Source organism: Oncorhynchus keta, chromosome 25 (genome assembly GCF_023373465.1).
Source record: "Oncorhynchus keta strain PuntledgeMale-10-30-2019 chromosome 25, Oket_V2, whole genome shotgun sequence".
NCBI classification, from domain to species: Eukaryota; Metazoa; Chordata; class Actinopteri; order Salmoniformes; family Salmonidae; genus Oncorhynchus; species Oncorhynchus keta.
Window position 1 is genome coordinate 32995750 of NC_068445.1, and position 22918 is coordinate 33018667.

Here is a 22918-nt window from a genome sequence, read left to right on the forward strand (position 1 = left end):
GCTTTTGGTGACAAGCCAAATTTTATCAGCCTCCTGAGGTTGAAGAGGCGCTACTGCGCCATCTTCACAACGCTGTCTGTGTGGGTGGACCAATTCAGTCTGTCCGTGATGTGTACGCCGAGGAACTTAAAACTTACTACCCTCTCCACTACTGTCCCGTCAATGTGGACAGGGGGGTGCTCCCTCTCCTGTTTCCTGATGTCCACAATCATCTCCTTTGTTTTGTTGACGTTGAGTGTGAGGTTTTCATAGCGGGCCGTATCAGGTTTTCGTAGCGGGCCGTATCAGTGGCACTGTGTTGTCCTCAAAGCGAGCAAAGAAGATGTTTAGTTTGTCTGGGAGCAAGACATCGTGGTCCGTGATGGGGCTGGTTTTCTTCATGTATTCCGTGATTGACTGTAGACCCTGCCACATACCTCTCATGTCTGAGCCATTGAATGGCGACTCTACTTTTGTCTCTATACTGACACTTAGCTTGTTTGATTGTCTTCCGGAGGGAATAGCTACACTGTTTGTATTCGGTCACGTTTCCGGTCGCCGTGCCATGATTAAAAGCAGTGGTTTGCGCTTTCAGTTTTGCGCGAATGCTGCCATCAATCCACGGTTTCTGGTTTGGGAAGGTTTTAATAGTCGCTGTGGGTACAACATCACCAACGCACTTTCTAATAATCTCGCTCACCGAATCAGTGCATTCATCAATGTTATTGTCCGACGCTATGCGGAACATATCCCAGTCCACGTGATCGAACTGATCTTGAAGCGTGGAATCTGATTGGTCGGACCAGCATTGAACAGACCTGAGCATGGGTGTTTCCTGTTTTAGTTTCTGTCTATTGGCTGGGAGCAAAACAATGGAGTTGTGGTCAGATTTGCCGAAACGACGGCGGGGGAGGGCTTTGTATGCGTTGCGGAAGTTAGAATAATAATGATCCAGGGTTTTTCCAGCCCGGGTCACGCATTCGATGTGCTGATAAAATTTAGGGTGCCTTGTTTTCATATTAGCCTTGTTAAAATCCCCAGCTACAATAAATACAACCTCAGGATATGTGGTTTTCAGTTTACATAGAGTCCAATGAAGTTCTTTCATGGTCGTCGATGTGTCTGCTTGGGGGGATATACATGACTGTGATTATAATCTAAGAGAATTCTCTTGGTAGATAATGCGGTCAGCCTGTGATTGTAAGGAACTCTAGGTTAGGTGAACAAAAGGACTTCAGTTCCTGTATGTTGTTATGATCACATCACGTCTTGTTAATCACAAGGCCTACACCCCCACCCTTCTTCTTACCAGAGAGATGTTTGTTTCTGTCGGCGCAATGCATGAAGAAACCAGGTGGCTGTACTGACTCTAATAACGTATCCCGAGTGAGCCATGTTTCCGTGAAACAAAGAACGTTACAATCTCTGATGTCTCTCTGGAAGGCAACCCTCGCAACTGTTAGGACCAGTGAATGCATATTTTTTATCCTTAGGTAGTGAAATAACCTTTTCCAGACTTCTGGACACACCCCATACATCAAGCACTAATAAAAAATATGAGAGATTGGTTGAGATATTTGGTTAGCTGTAACTCTTAGGAATTTGCATTCACCTGTGCCAGGTGACTTGCCATCTGAAAGAGACAACAACATCCTTTCTACCTTATCCCTTTACACTTGGTGAAATTCTAACATGATTGCCTCTCCTTCATAATATAACATTTTGTAAGGGTATATGATATGGAGCCATCAGTTGGAATCATAGCATTCCTCAACTTGTCCACTTTGCCTGTAAAATATTAATTAAAGTAGTTTGCGATGGCATGTGGTTTGTAATAAATATACCCTCTGATTCAACAAAAGAGGCAGACATGTTTGAAATCCTACCCATTGTAGTGTTCAACATTCTCCACAGCTTTTTCCCATCACCCTTTACTTCATAATCTTTGTGCTGATAGAATCCGTTCTTCTTTCCTTTGTTGAGCTTGGTCACAAGATTTCTTCATTTACAAGAACTTTGCTTATCAAACAGAGTGCCAGATTTATCTGCTACTTTTTTTGGCATCATAACGTTGAATCATTACATTTCTCAGCTCATCATCAATCCATGGGGCACCGTTTGACCTCACCGTGTATATTCTTAAAGGGGCGTGCTTATCACCTATACTCAGAAATAATTTAATATCAAACTTAGTGACATTTCAGGATCATTCTTACTACACACTTCTAACCATTGCACATTCTTAATCTCATCCACAAATGAGTCCTGATTGAACCCTCTGTAGGACCTTCGGTAGATTATTTTAGGGCCAGCCTTTTGGTATTTTAGTTTTCCTAGTGAATGCAACAAAGTTATGATCACTGCAACCTATTGCCATTGATACAACTTTGGAACAATGTTCAGCCATGTTAGTAAATGTGATTGATACAAATATTTCACAAATTACTTCAAGATATTTCACATCAGCACTAGGTGGCCAATAGCAGAAACCAACTAGTATAGGTTTCCAATGTGGTCAATGCACAACTCTACTGTAGCCCCAACTCTACTGTACCCCCTCTAATCCATTCAACATTAAGTCATTTATTACATTTACATTTAAGTCATTTAGCAGACGCTCTTATCCAGAGCGACTTACAAATTGGTGCATTCACCTTATGACATCCAGTAGAATAGTCACTTTACAATAGTGCATCTAAATCTTAAAGGGGGGGGGGGGGAATGTTGTTCTGCTGGAATATGATTATGGATGTAAACTGCAACTCTACTGTACCCCCATATCAATTTCTGTACCTCTGGTATCCATTTGTAGAGATCTCAGCCGCCTGAGAAAGAAGAGTCCAAGAGAGTCTTTGATATTGCCAATGCATGAATATTGTTTGACTGCACTAAGACAGCATATTTCATGAATTTTGTTCCTTAAACTGTATATATTCAAGTGAGCAATTAACATACCTTTATTCGGTAGATTTGCAGTATTTATATGTCCAAACATGTTATGCTATGTCACCTCGTTCTCTTGCAGCCTTCATAGCTAGTATTAGTTCCTTTCTTCTTTGACAGACTGCATCTGAGAAATCCTCATTGATGAAGATGAAGGACCTTTTAAGGTGTTTGGCTTTTTCAAGGACTGCAAGCTGATAGGTAGTGTAGTGACTTGCTGCTCTTAGCGGTCTGTGTAGCTCCCTGGTCAGTGATCGCTTTACACCAGCCTGCATCCACTGTCTCTATGGTACTGCTGTACTGACCGATCACTATCAGAGCTATGGAGACATAGAAGATATTAACACAATGTCAGTTAAGCAGCCAAATGCTTATCGACATGAGAGAGAGAGGAAGAGATAGGGAGAGAGAGAAATATTTATGATTATTTACTTTCCCTTTTGTACTTTAACTATTTGCACATCATTACAACACTATATATATATAGACATATTATCACATTTGAAATGCCTTTATTCTTTTGGAACTTTTGTGAGTGTAATGTTTACTGTTCATTTTTTATAATTTTTAAAACTTTTGTTTATTATCTATTTCACTTGCTTTACAATGTTAACATATGTTTCCCATGCAAATAAAGCCCTTTGAATGTAAAGGAGTGAGAATGTATAATCGGTCCTGTGGTTTATTCTGGGTGACGGTCTGGATAATAGAAAGCTGAACCACAGCTGAATTCACAGATGACATGATGACCTGAGAAGTGGCGTAAAGTACTTAAGTCAAAATACTTCAAAAGTAAAAAGTACTATTTAAGTAGTTTTTAGGAGTATCTGTACTTTGCTATTTATATTTTTGACAACTTTTACTTCACTACATTCCTTAAAGAAAATAACAGGACAGGTAAAAGATTCAATTCACGCACTTATCAAGAGAACATCCCTGGTCATCCCTACTGCTTCTCATCTGGAGGACTCACTAAACAATAATGATTTGTTTGGAAATTATGTCTGAGCGTTGTTTTTCCACCACTGATCAGAGGATGTCGCTGCGTGATCCACTGTGTCCCTCCCTACATGTTCATAGTGAAACACAGACCTCTCATTTTGGAACATGGCCCTTTTTGTTTCTTCGTAGCAGAGTTTGAATAGTTACCGTGTGTTTGGAAACAAACACATATGTGCACACACACACACACACGCACACGCACACGCGTGCACACACACACACACACACACACACAAGCAAGGCCTGTCCTTTCCAATCAACCCTCAACCTGTCAATTTCTGGGCAGATGGAGAAGTGGAGTGCTGCTCTGTGATCGATTAGGAGTGTCTTGGCTTTGTTCTCAACACACTCACGCCATCACTAATGAGTGAAGGATGAGAGGGGGATAAAAAAGGGATGAAAGAGGAGGTGAAAGACAAAGTCAGCCTTTGACTGCACACTCTCTTATGTACTTAGCCTTAATGTTGTTTTCCCTGAATAGCATTGATCTAAATTGCCTTCCTCACCGCTCACCAAAAAAACACTTAATCGATTGTCCGTGAACTCACGAGGCTCAGAGCCAGAGTACGCTGCTTATATCACTGCGCCACCACAGTTCACAAAGCTATAGCAAGCCGTGAGAATAATTGATGATGGTTGATGGAAACGGCACGTTGTTTTTCATTATTTTGTTTTAAGCTTTACCCAAACCACAGCCCTAACCTTAACCACTCGGAATTCACACCTAAACTATTAACCTTTTGAGCTGTTTCTCTTTTAACGCTGAAACCATGTGGAATTAACCCTGTGACCACGCAGAATTAAATGTGTTCATCCATAATTAGTCACATTTCTAAAATAAACTATTAGATCTTCTTGCAAATACATACAGCCAGGTCACTAAAGATTCAATGCTATATTTGACGTTTGTCCAGGTCCCCAAGACATTGGGTGATGCGTTAAAAACTAGGGGCAAAGGAGAGCACTATTAAGGAGAGCACTATTAAGGAGAGCACTATTAAGGAGAGCACCATTAAGGAGAGCACCATTAAGGAGAGCACCATTAAGGAGAGCACTATTAAGGAGAGCACCATTAAGGAGAGCACCATTAAGGAGAGCACTATTAAGGAGAGCACTATTAAGGAGAGCACTATTAAGGAGAGCACTATTAAGGAGAGCACCATTAAGGAAAGCACTATTAAGGAGAGCACTATTAAGGAGAGCACCATTAAGGAGAGCACCATTAAGGAGAGCACTATTAAGGAGAGCACTGTTAAGGAGAGCACTATTAAGGAGAGCACTATTAAGGAGAGCACTATTAAGGAGAGCACTATTAAGGAGAGCACCATTAAGGAGAGCACCATTAAGGAGAGCACCATTAAGGAGAGCACCATTAAGGAGAGCACCATTAAGGAGAGCACTATTAAGGAGAGCACTATTAAGGAGAGCACTATTAAGGAGAGCACTATTAAGGAGAGCACCATTAATGAGAGCACTATTAAGGAGAGCACTATTAAGTAGAGCACTATTAAGGAGAGCACTATTAAGGAGAGCACTATTAAGGAGAGCACTATTAAGGAGAGCACCATCAAGTAGGCTTGCTAGGGGGTTGTGGATGCGGATGGCAGCTGGGCCTAAGCCTTGAGCTCTGGTGCCAATGGTCATGTGTTCAGTGCTAGGTGCTTGATCTGTCATTTATTTTTGCTTAACCCTTACATGAATTCTGACCTTAACCCTTACCTCTACCCTTACCTTAACCCTTACCTTAACCCTTACCATAACCATTTGGAATAAATGCCCCTGAATTGAAAATGTGTCAATCTGTGAGATTTTGTTGAAATATGCGTATGTGAGGCTAAATATAGTGTAATGGGGAAAAATGCATAATTGTCTCTAGAAGTGGAGCATGAGGTCAGGTGCTGGTCAGGTCAAAGCTTGAGACCGGCCCAGTCTCAATGAGATGATCTGCCTTCTATTAAGTAAACATAATTTCAACCTATCAGAGCTGCACTAACAGAATAAATACCACAGATTACACACACAGACAAACACACACACAACATACACAACACAAACGTGCACACAGACAGACACACACAGCAAAGTATGCCCTCATGTCGACCTCTCCATTTCATAAATATACAGTGCATTCGTAAAGTATTCAGACCTCTTGACTTTTCCCACATTTTGTTACTTAGAGCATTATTCTAAAATTGATTAATTCAATTGTTTTTACATCTTCTCATCAATCTACACACAATACCCAAAAATGATGAAGCAAAAACAAGCTTTTAGACATTTTTGCAAATGGATTAAAAAATATTACATTTACATGAGTATTCAGACCTGTTACTCAGTACTTTGATGAAGCACCTTTGGCAGCAATGACAGCCTCAAGTCTTCTTGGGAATGACACTACAAGCTTGTGTTAGTGTTTCTTACTGGAGAGGGAATGCAGATCAACGACGCTGGACAGAGTGGAATCAGGTGTATCAAAAAGGCTGTTTATTGGTTAAAGATATCTTGTTCTACATCGTGCACGGATCTAGTTCATATAACCCCATGAGGGGTCAGGTGAAAAAGAGAACTTATACAGAGGTTACATTCATTTTTGTACATAGAATAAAGTAGGTATAGTCTCTCCTTAATAGTCGTGACGTCTTCTGAATGGTCCCGTTAGGGCTTGGAATAGTGCTCTCCTTAATAGGACCCGTGAACATTACATTACATTTACATTTAAGTCATTTAGTAGAAGCCCCCATTGGTGCATTCACCTTATGCAGTCTTCTGTTCTGGGCACCTTTACTGACCAGAAGGTAAACTGGAGGGTTAAAAGAAGACTGTTTATGTTTGTGTCAGGGGTTCGTGAGGTAGAGGGGCAGTTTACTATGGCTGGGTGTATGTGTTCATGCGATGGAATGTCTTTGTTTCCTGGAGTCGTAAGACATCAAAGCTGAGGAGATAGTGTTAGGGGGGGTAGTTTTATTGCTGGCTGTGTGAGCTAGTTCCTGTTTTAGCAGGGGTACATAGTCAGGCGGTTTGGCTTGGCGCTGTATAATATATGAACTATGTATATGAATGTTTACATATATTTATATAACAAATCCCCCTCTTCACATCTTATTAGATGTGAAAACTATAGAATTAGAGTATGAAGCAAAACAAACTATTTGGTAGGAACCACATGTTTGAGTCCCCCTCTTCACGTCTTTTAAGACGTGAAAACTATAGCATAATGGTGGTGGTTGCATTCGTGGGTATACTTAAGGTGGTGCTCCTAACCTTGTCTAGTGTGCATGGTGGGTCTGTAGGTGTAGTGCTGCGTTTTGGTGCGTGTGAGATTGAAGGGAGTGGTGCTAGGAATGTATCAGGGATACGGGTTTGATGCCCCATTACCCGAGTCAGGAATATGTTCATTTGGAATCAAATTTAGGCTGTTCAAATCAGCTCTGACCTCTGTCAGTGTTCTGGAAGGAGTTGGGGCTGGAGTGCAATGTGTAAGGTGGTGCCAAGGTGCGCCTGATTTACCTTTGACCTGGACTGAGTGTGAAGTAACCTCCTTCACTTCGTACGGTCCAGTCCACCTGGGTTCCAGCCACTTTCTCTTGTGGACTTTTAACCCTCACCCAGTCACCAACCTTTACCTTCAGTGGTTGCGTGTCCCCCGGCAGACTCCCTCTCCTGGACCTTGTGAACCTGGGTAGAGAGTGCTGCAGAGAGAATCGTCAGTTTTTTCACATAATTAGACATTACAATTTGTTGTACATCAAGGGCGGGCATATGACCTCCCTCCCTTGGTGGACCAGGCATGACTCTTAGCTATCTTAGCTTTCAGCTTTTGGTTTAACGTTCCACCAGATTTTGGGACCGGGAGTGGTACACAGATCCAAATCTGTGTGTTATGCCAAATCTTGTGAGCCATTTGTCAAATATGATTTGTCTTGGGATGCCATACCTGGGTATTAGTTTGGTTTGTAGCCACTTAACGACTGATCTAGCATCCTCCTTCGCTGTTGGTATTGCTTCTACCCATTTGGAGGACCTATCTATCATAACTAGGAGATAGCGTTTATCTTTAGATACATTGTCGGGGCCCATGTCGGTGTAATCTATACTAATATCCTGAAAACATGCATTATGTAATGGGTATGAGCCCATTGATGTTTTGATATGGTTTCTTTAGGTTGTGGCTGCCACATATGTTGCATTCGTTACAAAATAAATAATCGTCATAAACTAAGTCAGTCATATTTTTTTGTGGACATAGGTGTCTGTTATATTCCACCAGATGTGCAAGACTTTTTGAGGGTCTTTGCCTTCGTGTGTGATAACCAACAAGCTATGTGCTTCATGTACGTAAAATATGAATGTTCTGGGTCCATCAGTGTGAACTGCTCCATGGGCATAGGCTGAGTCTGTATAGATATTCACAGTCTTTCCTTTTCCTCTGATGAGGGCCTGCGTCAATCCGATGATTTCAGCTAATTGAGCAGGTGCTGGTTGAGGGATGATGGCTGATTCAAGGGTGACATCACGAGGTGAGCTGTTTTTTCAATAGCTTTTGCTAATGCAGCAACGTTTCTGGAGCATGTTGTCTGTCCTACCTCAATGTGGTCAAGTTTGGAAGAGTAGTACATCAAGACCCTTATCTCCCCCTCTTTTTTTCTGGAATAGGACAGATGAGGTGAATCCTTCCTTTTCAGAAACATCCAAATGGAACTTGTTCTTGTAGTCAGGTGCAGTCAGAGCTGCTGCCGCTGATAGATCTGTTTTCAGGAGTGCTATGGCTGTTAATGCTTCAGCCGTCCAGGCCAGGGGTGCATGGAGGTTCCTTGATCGTAGGATGACCGGTGCTGCCACCCCCTCTGGGCCACACACAATGGTACAACACCTGATAGGTTGGGTCAGGTGCATCATGTCTTCGTCCCAGTCTTCAGTTTAGGGGCAGTCATCAGTTTCTGTTGCATTGAGTGTGCAATGGATCTCAGCTTGGGGAGTCTTGTATGGGTGCAGAGTGTAGATTTGAACTGTCAGTTGGTTGAACTTAAACTGGATGTGAGGGGTGGTAGGCCCTGTGGGTAGGCATTTTAGCCAGTATACTTCTTGGGTTTCAGACAGCGTGGGCGTCGGCTGGAGTGGCATCATCATAATTCTTGCTGGGCGATCAGGTGTTGAAGAGGGAGGGTTGGTGGATACTTCCACTCCACTTTCAGTAGTATGTGAGGGAACTTGATAGTAGAATAGGTGCATCCTGTGTCTACCAGGAACTGATGGGGGACACCCTCAACTTCGCACATCATTGTTGGTTCAGTGTGCTGTTGAAAGTGTTGTCTCTCTTCTCCCGCCTTGTCACACATATATTTAGGGACTTTCTCACATTCTTCTCTGCTGATACTCTCAAGCTCTCTCAGGTTGGATGGGGAGTGTCCCTGCACAGCTATTTTCAGGTCTCTCCAGAGATGTTCGAACGGGTTCAAGTCCAGGCTCTGTCTGGGCCACTCAAGGACATTCAGAGACTTATCCCGAAGCCACTCGTTTGTTGTCTTGGCTGTGTGCCAAGACAAGGTCATTGTCCTGTTGGAAGGTTAACCTTCACCCTAGTCTGAGGTCCTGAGCTCTCTGGAACAGGTTTTCATCAAGGATGTCTCTGTACTTTGCTCCGTTCAACTTTCCCTCCATCCTTACTAGTCTCCCAGTCCCTGCTGCTGAAAAACATCTGACCTCAGTCCGTAGTGCAGCCAGCTTTCTCAGACAGCCTTTTATCTCGACATTCAGCCCTCAGGGACTCATGAGGGGGGAGGGGGGGTTGTTGTGCTGCTCTGCTTTGTGGGTCTGTTCTGTCTGGAGTGTGTGGACTAGCTCTCTGAGCTCCACGATCTCTCTCCAGCTTTGTGAATGTGCAGTTGAAGTCGGATGTTTATATATACCTTAGCCACATACAAATTCCCTGCCATAGGTCAGTTAGGATCACCACTTTATTTGAAGAATGTGAAATGTCAGAATAATAGTAGAGAGAATGATTTATTTAATATTTTATTTCTTTCATCACATTCCCAGTGGGTTTGAAGTTTTCCAACATTCAATTAGTATTTGGTAGTATTCCCTTTAAATTGTTTAACTTGGGTCAAACGTTTCAGGTAGCCTTCCACAAGCTTCCCACCATAAGTTGGGTGAATTTTGGCCCATTCCTCCTGACAGAGCTGGTGTAACTGAGTAAGGGTTGTAAAGGCCTCCTTGCTCGCACACGCTTTTTCAGTTCTGCCAACAACTTTTCTGTGGGATTGATGTCAGGGCTTAGTGATGGCCACTCTAATACCTTGACTTTGTTGTCCTTAAGCCATTTTACCACAACTTTGGAAGAATGCTTGGGGTCATTGTACATTTGGAAGACCCATTTGCGACCAAGATTTAACGTCCTGACGGATGTCTTGAAATGCCTCAATATATCCACATAATTTTCCTACCTCATGATGCCATCTATTTTGTGAAGTGCACCAATCCCTCCTGCAGCAAAGCACCCCCACACCATGATGCTGCCACCCCCGTGCTTCACGGTTGGGATGGTGTTCTTCAGCTTTCAAGCATCCCCCTTTTCCTCCAAACATAACAATGGTCATTATGGCCAAACAGTTCTATTTTTGTTTCATCAGACCAGAAGACATTTCTCCAAAAGTACGATCTTTGTCCCCATGTGCAGTTGCAAACTGTAGTCTGACTTTCTTATGGTGTCTTTGGAGCAGTGGCTTCTTCCTTGCCGTACGGCCTTTCAGGTTATGTCGATATACGGCTCGTTTATCAGTGGATATAGATACTTTTGTACCTGTTTCCTCCAGAGTCTACACAAGGTCCTTTGCTGTTGTTCTGGGATTGATTTGCACTTTTTGCACCAAAGTACGTTCATCTCTAGGAGAACGGTATAACGGTTGCGTGGTCCCAAGGTGTTTATACTTGTGTGCTATTGTTTGTACAGATGAACGTGGTACCTTCAGGCATTTGGGAATTTCTCCCAAGGATGAGCCAGACTTGCGGAAGTCTACAATTCTGAGTTCTTGGCTGATTTCTTTGGATTTTCCCATGATGTCAAGCAAAGAGGCACTGAGTTTGAAGGTAGGCCTTGAAATACATCCACAGGTACACCTCTAATTGACTCAAATGATGACAATTAGCCGAAAATAAGCTTTTAAAGCCATGACATAATTTTCTGAAATTTTCCAAGCTGTTTAAAGGCACAATCAACTTTGTGTATGTAAACTTCTGACTCAGTGGAATTGTGATACAGTGAATTATAAGTGAAATAATCTCTCTGTAAACATTTGTTGGAAAAAGTACTTGTCATGCACAAAGTAGATGTCCTTACTGACTTGCCAAAACTATAGTTTGTTAACAAGACGTTTGTGGAGTGGTTGAGAAACAAGTTTTAATGACTCCAACCTAAGTGTATGTAAACTTCCCACTTCAACTGTATCTCCCTCAACAATGTTGTAGCTGTACAGTTGTGGGACCGTGGCCTCTTCAGTGCTGGCGGGTGACCCTCCTCTTGGGGCTGCTCATCTGCAGAGCAGTTTGAGGATGAGGTTTGATCGGACTCACTCAGGATGGGGGTCACAGAGAGAGCTTTTCCTTTTGTGCTCTCTCTTCGATCCCGTAAAGGTCCTGCTGATACTGCATGAGGATGCCCTGCAGATGTTCAATGTATTATATTCTGAGTTTCCACATTGGGCAACTGCCCTCTCTTTTAGTATAGGGGTAGTGTGCTCTTATAGCACTGTACCATGCCAGGGGATGGTCTGTGTGGAAAATTCAGTTGCTTACGTTTCCATCTTCACTCCCTGTCCTAACTCCAACCCTGAACTGGAGAGCTACTGTCCTGTAGGTTTTCACCCTAGTCTAGTACACCTGATTCTAATGATTAGTTGATTGATATGATGACTCAGGTTACTTACAACTGGGGTTGGAGTGAAAATCTACAGCTCTCCAGGAACAGGGTTGAAGAGTCCTGATCTACACCAATGCCCCATTTGAAACCATGGGCACTTACACAATAGAGTAACACTGCTTCCACGAGAATGCATTGCATGTAGACAACCATATTATACACTATCCCCCTTCATTTTTTCTCTTACCCGACCCTAGGTTACACTGTGAATCCAAGAGTGTGTATCTCTCTGTGTTCATCTCGCTGTGTGCATCTCGCTGTGTGCATCTCTCTGTGTGCATCTCTCTGTGTGCATCTATCTGTGTGCATCTCTCTGTGTGCATCTCTGTGTGTATCTCTGTGTGTAACTGATTATTCAAAACATGTTTCCATGACAGAATGACCAGGTGAACCCAGGTCACGTGTTAAGTCCACTTCAATCAGCGTAGATGAGGGGACAGGTTCAATTATTTTTAAACCTTGAGACAATTCGAGAAATGGATTGTGTATGTGTTCCATTCAGAGGGTGAATGGGCAAGATTGAAAGGGGTATGATAGTAGGTGCCAGGTGCACTGGTTTGTGTAAGGAACTGCAACACTGCTGGGGTTTTCACTCTCAACAGTTTCCTGTGTGTATCAAGAATGGTCCACCACCCAAAGGACATAGAGTCAACTTGACACTGTGGGAAGCATTAGAGTCAACATGGGCCTTGCATCCTTGTGGAATGCTTTCGACACCTTGTTGTCCATGCCTGTTCTGGCGGCTAAGGGGGGGGACAACACAAATATTAGGAATATGTCCCTAATGTTTGGTATAGTCAGTATATATATGTGGGTATCTATCCAAAGACAATGCTAGGCTACAGATAACCAGGAGTGGGTGATGTATGGTTTTTATTATTTATGTTAACTGTAGTAGTTGATTTGATCCAGGGTGAAAATTGCTTTAATCTCTTTGTGCCCTGAGGTGAAGCTATTGTAAGTTGTACTATATGGAGAGAGAGAGAACTACAGATAAGATCAACTTGGCCTGCCACACTGGGCTCAGAGAAGCAAAGCAACACAAATACATACAAACACACACATGCATGCCTGCATTCACTCTTTCACACACACACACACACGGACCCACACACATAGTAACTAAGGCAAATACACCCTCAAGCAAACAAACCAAGACAAATTTACTCAGACTACATCTTTCTAACACAATTCCAATAAGGAATGGGAAATAAAAACACATGTATCTGTGGTAGTATTACTCACATACACATATCATAGGTAAGGTAACACATGGACACGCACACTCAAACAAGTGAACAGACATACACCCCGGCAAACACAATTACATTTTCGGGCAATATTAAACTAGTAGAAATCCATTCTTCTCAGGCATCGTGAGACAGAGGATTCTGCCAAAGACAAACCTGGACATTCTTACAGTTTCCCTCAACTCATTATAAAGATATACAGTACGTCTTGTCTTATTGAAATATATGACCCAGAAGTATCATTAATGTAAGGAGAGAGTAGGGAAACGTAGGATTGTACAAAGAAATACACACACGAAGCAACACACACATACACACAGTAACACATACTCAAAACGCGCAATACCAAAGCAAATAGACACTATAAATAAATGGGCTGAGAATTGGTCTGAGATTTCTGTGGATTCCAATTAAATTCCAATAAAAAATTACGAAAGACACATGAATACCAGAATAGTTTTTATTCAGGAAGCCGCCAACTCTGTTTCCTGGAAACCTTGCATGCTCAGTTAGTGCTAGGCAGAGATCACTTGTGGCTCAGTAGACGAGGAGGGTCAGTGACACACCAAGGTCAGTTTCAATTCCTGCTATTCCAAAAAGAAGAATACCAAAAATAATGACTTTAGCCAGATAAGCACCTCATTCCAGAGAAGTATTTTAGTAGCACAGTCACATCTACATTTTCACTCTCTCTCTCACACACACACGCACGCACACACACACACACACACACACACACACACACACACACACACACACACACACACACACACACACACACACACACACACACACACACACACACACACACACACACACACACACACACACACACACACACACACACACACACACACACATCTACATTTGAAGATGGACAGTTTTATTTGGTCAGTGCAAGTACCCATGTTGCAATGAGGTTTCAATAGGCAACCAATCGACCCTAGAAATATTCTGGTTATACTGAGAGACAAGAGATCCTGGTCACCTGACACGTGCACACACACACTCTCTCTCCTCACACACTACACATATCCTCTTCTCTCGCTCTCTCCCTCCCTCACACACACACACACACACACACACACACACACACACACACACACACACACACACACACACACACACACACACACACACACACACACACACACACACACACACACACACACACACACACACACACACACACTTCACAAAGTAGAGATCATAGAAGGAGGAAAGTGTCTTCCCTGACTGGTAATGATTTCCTGTCTGAAAAATAGATGAAGTGACACGCAAGAAAAGGTAAGGTGAAAAAGTGAGGGATAAGGGAGGAGAGGAAAGAATCCCATCATTTTTCTAGTAGTAGGTGTGACTACAGAGAGAAGGTAATGGAGACACACTCCACTTCTCTCTCTCTCTCTCAATTCAATTCAATTGGCATGGGAAACATGTGTTAACATTGTTAAAGCAAGTGAAGTAGATAATATACAAAAGTGAAATAAACATTAAACATGAACAGTAAACATTACACTCACAGAAGTTCCAAAATAATAAAGACATTACAAATGTCATATGTACAGTATATATACAGTGTTGTAATGATGCACAAATGTTTAAAGTACAAAAGGGAAAACAAATAAGCATAAATATAGGTTGTATTTACAGTGGTGTTTGATCTTCACTGGTTAACCTTTTCTTCTGGCAACAGGTCACACATCTTGCTGCTGTGATGGCACACTGTATTTCACCCAGTAGATATGGGAGTTTATCAATATCGGGTTTGTTTCCAAATTCTTTTTGGATCTGTGTAATCTGAGGGAACTATGTGTCGCTAATATGGTCATACATTGGGCAGGAGGTTAGGAAGTGCAGCTCAGTTTCCACTTCATTTTGTGGGCAGTGTGCACATAGCCTGTCTTCTCTTGAAAGCCAGGTCTGCCTACGGCGGCCTTTCTCAAAAGCTACGCTATGCTCACTGAGTCTGTACATAGTCAAAGCTTTCCTTAAGTTTGGGTCAGTCACAGTGGTCAGGTATTCTGCCACTGTATACTCTCTGCTCAGGGCCAAATAGCATTCTAGTTTGCTCAATTTGTTTATTAATTCTTTCCAATGTGTCAATTAATTATCTTTTTGTTTTCTCATTATTTGCTTGGGTCTAATTGTCTTGCAGTCCTGGGGCCTTGTGGGGTGTGTTTGTGAACAGAGCCCCAGGACCAGCTTGCTTAGGGGACTCTTCTCCAGGTTCATCTCTCTGTAGGTGATGGCTTTGTTAAGGAAGGTTTGGGAATCGCATCCTTTTAGGTGTTTGAAGACATTCATTTAGATAATTAGCGGGTATTGGTCTAATTCCGCTCTGCATGCATTATTTGGTGTTCTACGTTGTACACAGAGGGTATTTTTGCACAATTCTGCATGCAGAGTCTCAACTTGGTGTTTGTCCCATTTTGTGAATTCTTGGTTCGTGATTGGTCACAAACATAAAGGGCAATGGGTTATTTTACAAATTCAAGTATTTTTTGCCAGATCCTAATTGGTGTGTCGAATTTTATGTTCATTTTGATGGCATAGAATGTCCTTATTGCCTTGTCTCTCAGATTGTTCACAGCTTTGTGGAAGTTACCTGTGGCGCTGATGTTTAGGCCAAGGTATGTATAGTTTTTTGTGTGCTCTCGGGAAACGATGTCTAGATGGAATTTGTATTTGTGGTCCTGGCGACTGGACCTTTTTGGAACACCATTATTTTGGTCTTACTGAGATTTACTGTCAGGGCACAGGTCTGGCAGAATCTGTGCAGAAGATCTAGGTGCTGCTGTAGGCCCTCCTTGGTTGGTGACAAAAGCACCAGATAATCAGCAAACAGTAGACATTTGACTTCAGATTCTAGTAGGAAAAGGCCGGGTGCTACAGACTTTTCTAGTGCCCTCACCAATTTGTGGATATTTTTGTTTAAGAGGGTAGAGCGTAAGCTGCATCCCTGTCCCACCACACAGCCCTGTGGGAAGAAATGTGTGTGTATTTTGCCTATTTTAACTACACACTTGTTGTGTACATGGATTTTATAATGTTGTATGTTTTGGGGCGGCAGGGTAGCCTAGTGGTTAGAGCATTGGACTAGTAACCGCAAGGTTGCAAGTTCAAACCCCCGAGCTGACAAGGTACAAATCTGTCGTCCTGCCCCTGAACAGGCAGTTAACCCGCTGTTCCTAGGCCGTCATTGAAAATAATAATTTGTTCTTAACTGACTTGCCTGGTTAAATAAAGGTAAAATATATATATTTTTTTTTAAATCCTGTAACACCACTTTCTATCAATTTATATAGCAGACCCTCATGCCAAATTATGTCAAAGGCTATTTTTAAATAAACAAAGCATGAGAAGACGTTGCCTTTGTTTTGGTTTGTTTGTTTGTCAATTAAGGTGTGCAGGGGGAATACGTGGTCTGTCATACGATATTTTGGTAAAAAGACAATTTGACTTTTGCTCAGTACATTGTTTTCAATGAGGAACTGTACGAGTCTGCTGTTAATGATAATGCCGAGGACATTCCCAGGTTGCTGTTGACCCAAATCCCATGGTAATTATTGGGGTCAAATTTGTCTCCACTTTTGTGGATTGGGGAGATCAGTCCTTGGTTCCAAATGTTGGGGAAGATGCCAGAGCTAAGGATGATGTTAATAAAGAGTTTAAGTATAGCCAATTGGAATTTGTTGTCTGTATATTTGATCATTTCACTGAGGATACCATAAACACCATTGGCCTTTTTGGGTTGTAGGGTTTTTATTTTGTCCTGCAGTTCATTCAAGGTAATTGGAGAATCCAGTGGGTTCTGGTAGTCTTTAATAGTTGATTCTAAGATTTGTTTTTGATCATGTTTATGTTTTTGCTGTTTGTTTTTTGTCATAGAGCCAAAAATATTGGAGAAGTGGTTTACCCATACATCTCCATTTTGGATAGATAATTATTTGTGTTGTTGTTTGTTTAGTGTTTTCCAATTTTCCCAGAAGTGGTTAGATTCTATGGACTCTTCAATTACATTGAGCTGATATCTGATGTGCTGTTCGTTCTTTTTCCTTAGTGTATTTCTGTATTGCTTTAGTGATTCACCATAGTGAAGGTGTAGACTCAGGTTTTCCTGGTCTCTAGGTTTTTGGTTGGACAGGTTTCTCAATTTCCTTCTTAGATTTATGCATTCTTTATCAAACCATTTGTCATTGTTGTTTGTTTTCTTTGGTTTTCTATTTAAGATTTTTTCGATTTGATAGGGAAGCTGAGAGGTCAAATATACTGTTAATATGTTCTACTGCCAAGTTTACACCTTCACTATTACAGTTGTAGTGTTTTGTTCAGGAAGTTGTCTGAAAGGAATTTAATTTGTTGTTGCCTAATTGTTTTTTGGTAGATTTACAAACTACATTCTTCCATCTATAGCATTTCTTAATATTACCCAGTTCCTTTGGCTTTGATGCCTCACGATTGAGTATTGCTCTGTTCAAGTAGACTATGATTTTGCTGTGATCTGATAGGGGTGTCAGTTGGCTGACTGTGAACGCTCTGAAGAACTCTGGGTTGAGGTGAAAAAGTAGTCTACAGTACTACTGCCAAGAGATGAGCTATAGGTGTACCTACCATACGAGTCCCCTCAAAGCCTACGATTGACTATGTACATACCCAGTGTGCGACAGAGCTGCAGGAGCTGAGACCCATTCTTGTTGGTTACGTTTTTGGTTTTCTCTCTCTCTCTCTCTCTCTCTCTCTCTCTCTCTCTCTCTCTCTCTCTCTCTCTCTCTCTCTCTCTCTCTCTCTCTCTCTCTCTCTCTCTCTCTCTCTCTCTCTCTCTCTCTCTCTCTCTCTCTCTCTCTCTCTCTCTCTCTCTCTCTCTCTCTCTCTCTCTCTCTCTCTCTCTCTCTCTCTCTCTCTCTCTCTCTCTCTCTAAGGAAGCCATGGCATCAGCTAATAGGGATCCTAATAACATTCACTGGGAGAGAGTGTGTATTTCATGCATCCTTTCTCTCCCTCCCTCTCTCTCAGTAAGCCGTGGCGTTAGCTAATGGGGATCCTAATAACATTCAAAATTCAAATGTAAAATTCAGCTAAAATAAAATTCCAACTTCAAAATCTCTCACTCTCTCTACCTCCTACTCTGTCTCTATCCCCCTCTCTCTCACTCTCTCTACCTCCTACTCTGTCTCTATCCCCCTCTCTCTCAGTCTCTCTACCTCCTACTCTGTCTCTATCCCCCTCTCTCTCACTACCTCCCCCTTTCTCTCACTGTGTCTACCTCTTACTCTGTCTCTATCCCCATCTATCTCTCTACCTCCTACTCCGTCTCTATCCCCCTAACTCTCACTGTGTCTACCTCCTACTCTGTCTCTATCCCCCTCTCACTCACTACTTCCTGCTCTGTCTCTATCCCCATCTATCTTTCTACCTCCTACTCTCTCTATTCCTCTTTCTCTCGCTCTACCCCCCGCCACCCTCTAACTCTTATCTAAACAACTTATTCCATCTGATAGGCAGCTCCCCTTCTTATGAGAAGGAGGTCAAGTAGTGATCAACCTTGTAACCACTCTGTGAGACTAGGGAGTGCACTTAAAAATATACACTTAATTAGTTTAGTTCTATCTGCCCTAGCAGTCAGGGTTAGACCATTATTTACTGGCATATTAATTGGAATATTCAAACACAGACATGCACAGACACACAGTAACAGACACACATGACAGTCCCTTATCTCATTATTTACAGGCATATTAGATACGGAATACACTTATTAAATTCTCCTAAATAATGTTAGGTCATTAATAGCTGTAACGCTATTCAACATCCTAACCAGGTGTGTCTCTGTGTGTATATAGAGTTGAAGTCAGAAGTTTACATACACTTAGGTTGGAGTCATTAAAACTTGTTTTTCAACCACTCCACAAATTTCTCGTTAACAAACTACAATTTTGGCAAGTCGGTTAGGACATCTATTTTGCGCATGACACAAGTAATTCCCAACAATTGTTTACAGACAGATTATTTCACTTTTAATTTACTGTATCGCAATTCCACTGGGTCAGAAGTTTACATACACTAAGGTGACTGTGCCTTTAAACAGCTTGGAAAATTTCATAAAATGATGTCATGGCTTTAGAAGCTTCTGATAGGCTAACTGACATCGTTTGGAGTCAATTGGAGGTGTACCTGTGGATGTATTTCAAGGCTTCCCTTCAAACTCAGTGCCTCTTTGCGTGATGTCATGGGAAAATCAAAAGCCAAGCCAATCTCAGAATAGTTTTTTAGACTGGTTCATCCATGCGATCAATTTCCAAATTCATGAAGGTACCACTTTCATCTGTACAAACAGTAGTACCCAAGTATAAAAACCAAATTGTAGACCTCCACAAGTCTGGTTCATCCTTGGGAGCAATTTCCAAACACCTGAAGGTACCACGTTCATCAGGCCACTCAGCAGGAAGAAGCCACTGCTCCAAAACTGCCATAAAAAACCAGACTACGGTGTGCAATTGCACATGGGGACAAAGATTGTACTTTTTGGAGAAATGTCCTCTGGTCTGATGAAACAAAAATAGAACTGTAGAACTGCCATAATGACCATCGTTATGTTTCGAGGAAAAAGGGGGGTGCTTGCAAGCCGAAGAACACCATCCCAACCGGGAAGCACAGGGGTGGCAGCATCATGTTGTGGGGGTGCTTTGCTGCAGGAGGGACAGGTGCACTTCACAAAATAGATGGCTTCATAAAGAATGAAAATGATATGGATATATTGAAACAACATAACAAGACATCAGTCAGGAAGTTAAAGCTTGGTCGCAAATGGGTTTTCCAAATGGATAATGACCCCAAGCATACTTACAAAGTTGTGGCAAAATGGTTTAAGGACAACGAGGCGTAAACGAGGCAAGGAGGTGTACAAACCTGACTCAGTTACATCATCTCTGTCAGGCGGAATGGGCCAAAATTCACCCAATTTATTGTGGGAAGATCGTGGAAGACTACCCCTAAAAGTTTGACCCAAGTTAAACAATTTAAAGGCAATGCAACCAAATACTAATTGAGTGTATGTCAACTTCAGACCCACTGTAAATTGTTTAATTTGGGTCAAACTTTTCGGGTAGCCTTCCACGTGCTTCCGACAATAAATTGGGTGAATTTTGGCCCATTTCTCCTGACAGAGCTGGTGTAACTGGGTCAGGTTTGTAGGCCTCCTTGCTGGCAAGATGAAATAAATTAAAGCTGAAATAAATCATTCTCTCTACTATTATTCTGACATTTTACATTCTTCAAATTGGGGGTGATCCTAACTGACCAAACTGACCTAACACAAGGAATTTTTTTCCGGGATTAAATGTTAGGAATTGTGAAAAACTGAGTTTAAATGTTCTTGGCTAAGGTGTATGTAAACTTCCAACTTCAACTGTATACCCCAAATAACAACAGAAGACCCAACTGTTGCTGATGTATTCCAGGTCTAGCTGTCACGTCTCCAATCTAAAGCAGGTCCATTCTGCTCTGTGTAGTTTCTTATGTCCCTCTTCCCAGGCCGCAGTATGAACAAACCCCAGTGTAAGCCACTTTTGGTTCCCGTCTGTAAAGCCATCACAAATACACCTTTCATTACTGAACCAGAAAATATGTCTTGTCAAAACCCCTTAGAATGGAGCTGGGTATGTTCTGGTAAAACCATTTAGAATTGGACTGGGTATGTTCTGGTCAAACCATTTAGAATGGGACTGGGTATGTTCTGGTCAAACAATTTAGAATTGAGCTGGGTATATTCTGGTCAAACCATTTAGAATTGGACTGGGTATGTTCTGGTCAAACCATTTAGAATTGGACTGGGTATGTTCCGGTCAAACCACTTTAGAATGGAGCTGGGTATGTTCTGGTCAAACCCGTTTAGAATTTGACTAGGTATGTTCTGTTCAAACCCCTTTAGAATGGGACTGGGTATGTTCTGGCCAAACCCCTTTAGATTTGAGCTGGGTATGTTCTGATCAAACCCTTTTAGAATGGAACTAGGTATGTTCTCAGGATTATGGCTGAGTGAATGACTGAGTTAGATGGTGCTGTAGGTTCAAACCTGTAGCATCAGCAGACACAGGTGCACACACTAGAGCCAAACAGTATGAGGTGGACTGTAGCGTTACCCTGGTAGCAGACATAGTATGACTGCCCCCTGATGTAGTTATCCAGAACAACCACACACAGATTACATAGAAGCTATGGGACCCCCATATCAACAGCCACAAAACATCTGAGGCCTCAGCCGGCGCCGACAGCATGGGACCACTGATTGACATGGGAGAGAGGGACAGTAATGATCAAAGGGAGCAGGTCACCTGACTGAGGTCATCTACAATGTACAGTAGCAACCAGGTAACTAGGGACAATATCAGGTTCAATAAATACCACACTGGACTAATTGACCAGGTCAGTAGAGAACATCTGGCACTGTGTGAAAATCATATGGGTAAAGAAGACATTGTTATGCCGTAACACGAGAGAGAGAGAGGGAGAGAGAGAGAGAGAGATTTATTGATGTCATGTTTCAGTCAAACTGAAGCAATGGAAGGGGAACAGAGATGAGCCAGGCACTAATATGTGGCTGAGCTGGAGAGGCACATGGAAACGGGGAGCAGATTGAGTGCGACACCGAAGAGAGGGCAGGAGCATTTTAGGAGGGACACAATCAAGGAAAATCATTAACTAGAGGGCAGAAAGAGGGCAAGAGCACACACACATACACACACACGGTTGCATTAATTTAGATCAGAGGCTGACCAAGAGAATGCCCCTGCCCTCTCTCTCTGCCAGTGTGTGTGTGCTCACTTATTTCCATGCACTGAGAAGCCGAACTAGCTTGGCAGGGTAGATTTTAAAAAAAATATTGATGTATTTTATGGTGGACCAGAATGAGACAAGCACACGCATGCATGCATGCACACACACACAAATATTGAGTTCCTGCGGTATAACCTTGGTTGTGGAAGGTAAACAGATTGAGAGTGTGTGTGTGTGCGCGCGCTCGTGCGTGCGTGCGAGAGAGGGAGAGAAAGAAAGAGAGAAAGTGAGAGAAAGTGATATAGAGACTCTCTTAAAATATGAGAGAGAGGTAACCAGAGAGAGAGAAATGACCAGAAAGAGAGAGATGACCAGAGAGAGGAGACCAGAGAGTGGTGACCAGAGAGAGAGGGGAGAACAGAGAAAGAGAGTAGACCAGAGAAAGAGAGAGATGTGACCGGAGAGAGAGAGGTGACCATAGAGAAATAGCTGACCTGAGAGAAATAGTTGATCAGAAAGAGAGAGTTGACCACAGAGAAAGAGATGTGGATGAAAGAAAGAGGTGACCAAAGAGAAAGAGAGCAGTACAGAGAGAGAGGTCAACAGAGAGAGTTGACCAGTGAGAGAGATGGCCAGAAATAGAGGTGACTACAGAGAGAAGTGACCACAGAGAGAGAGAGACCACACAGAGAGAGAGACCACAGACCAGAGAGAGATGACACAGAGAGACCACAGACACAGAGAGAGTTGACAAAGAGAAATAGGAAAAACCACAGAGAGACCAGACAGAGATGAGAGAGAGATGCGACCAGACAGAGACCATAGAGAGAGACCAGAGTTGAGAGGTGACCAGAGAGCAAGAGATGAGAGTGCAATGAGAGAGAAAGATGCACCAGAGAGATGCATAGATGACCAAAGAGAAATAGGAAAAACCACAGAGAAAGAGAGAGGTGACCAGAGAGAGATGCGACCAGAGAGAGATGCGACCAGACAGAGAGATGCGACCATAGAGAGAGAGATAAGACCAGAGTTGAGAGGTGACCAGAGAGCAAGAGAT

At 42.4% G+C, this 22918-nt stretch overlaps 1 pseudogene; it reads right to left on the reverse strand.

Moving 5' to 3' along the window:
- The window catches only part of LOC118357951 (F-box/LRR-repeat protein 17-like), a 650863-nt pseudogene that overhangs the window by 52408 nt on the left and 575537 nt on the right, over positions 1-22918 (reverse strand).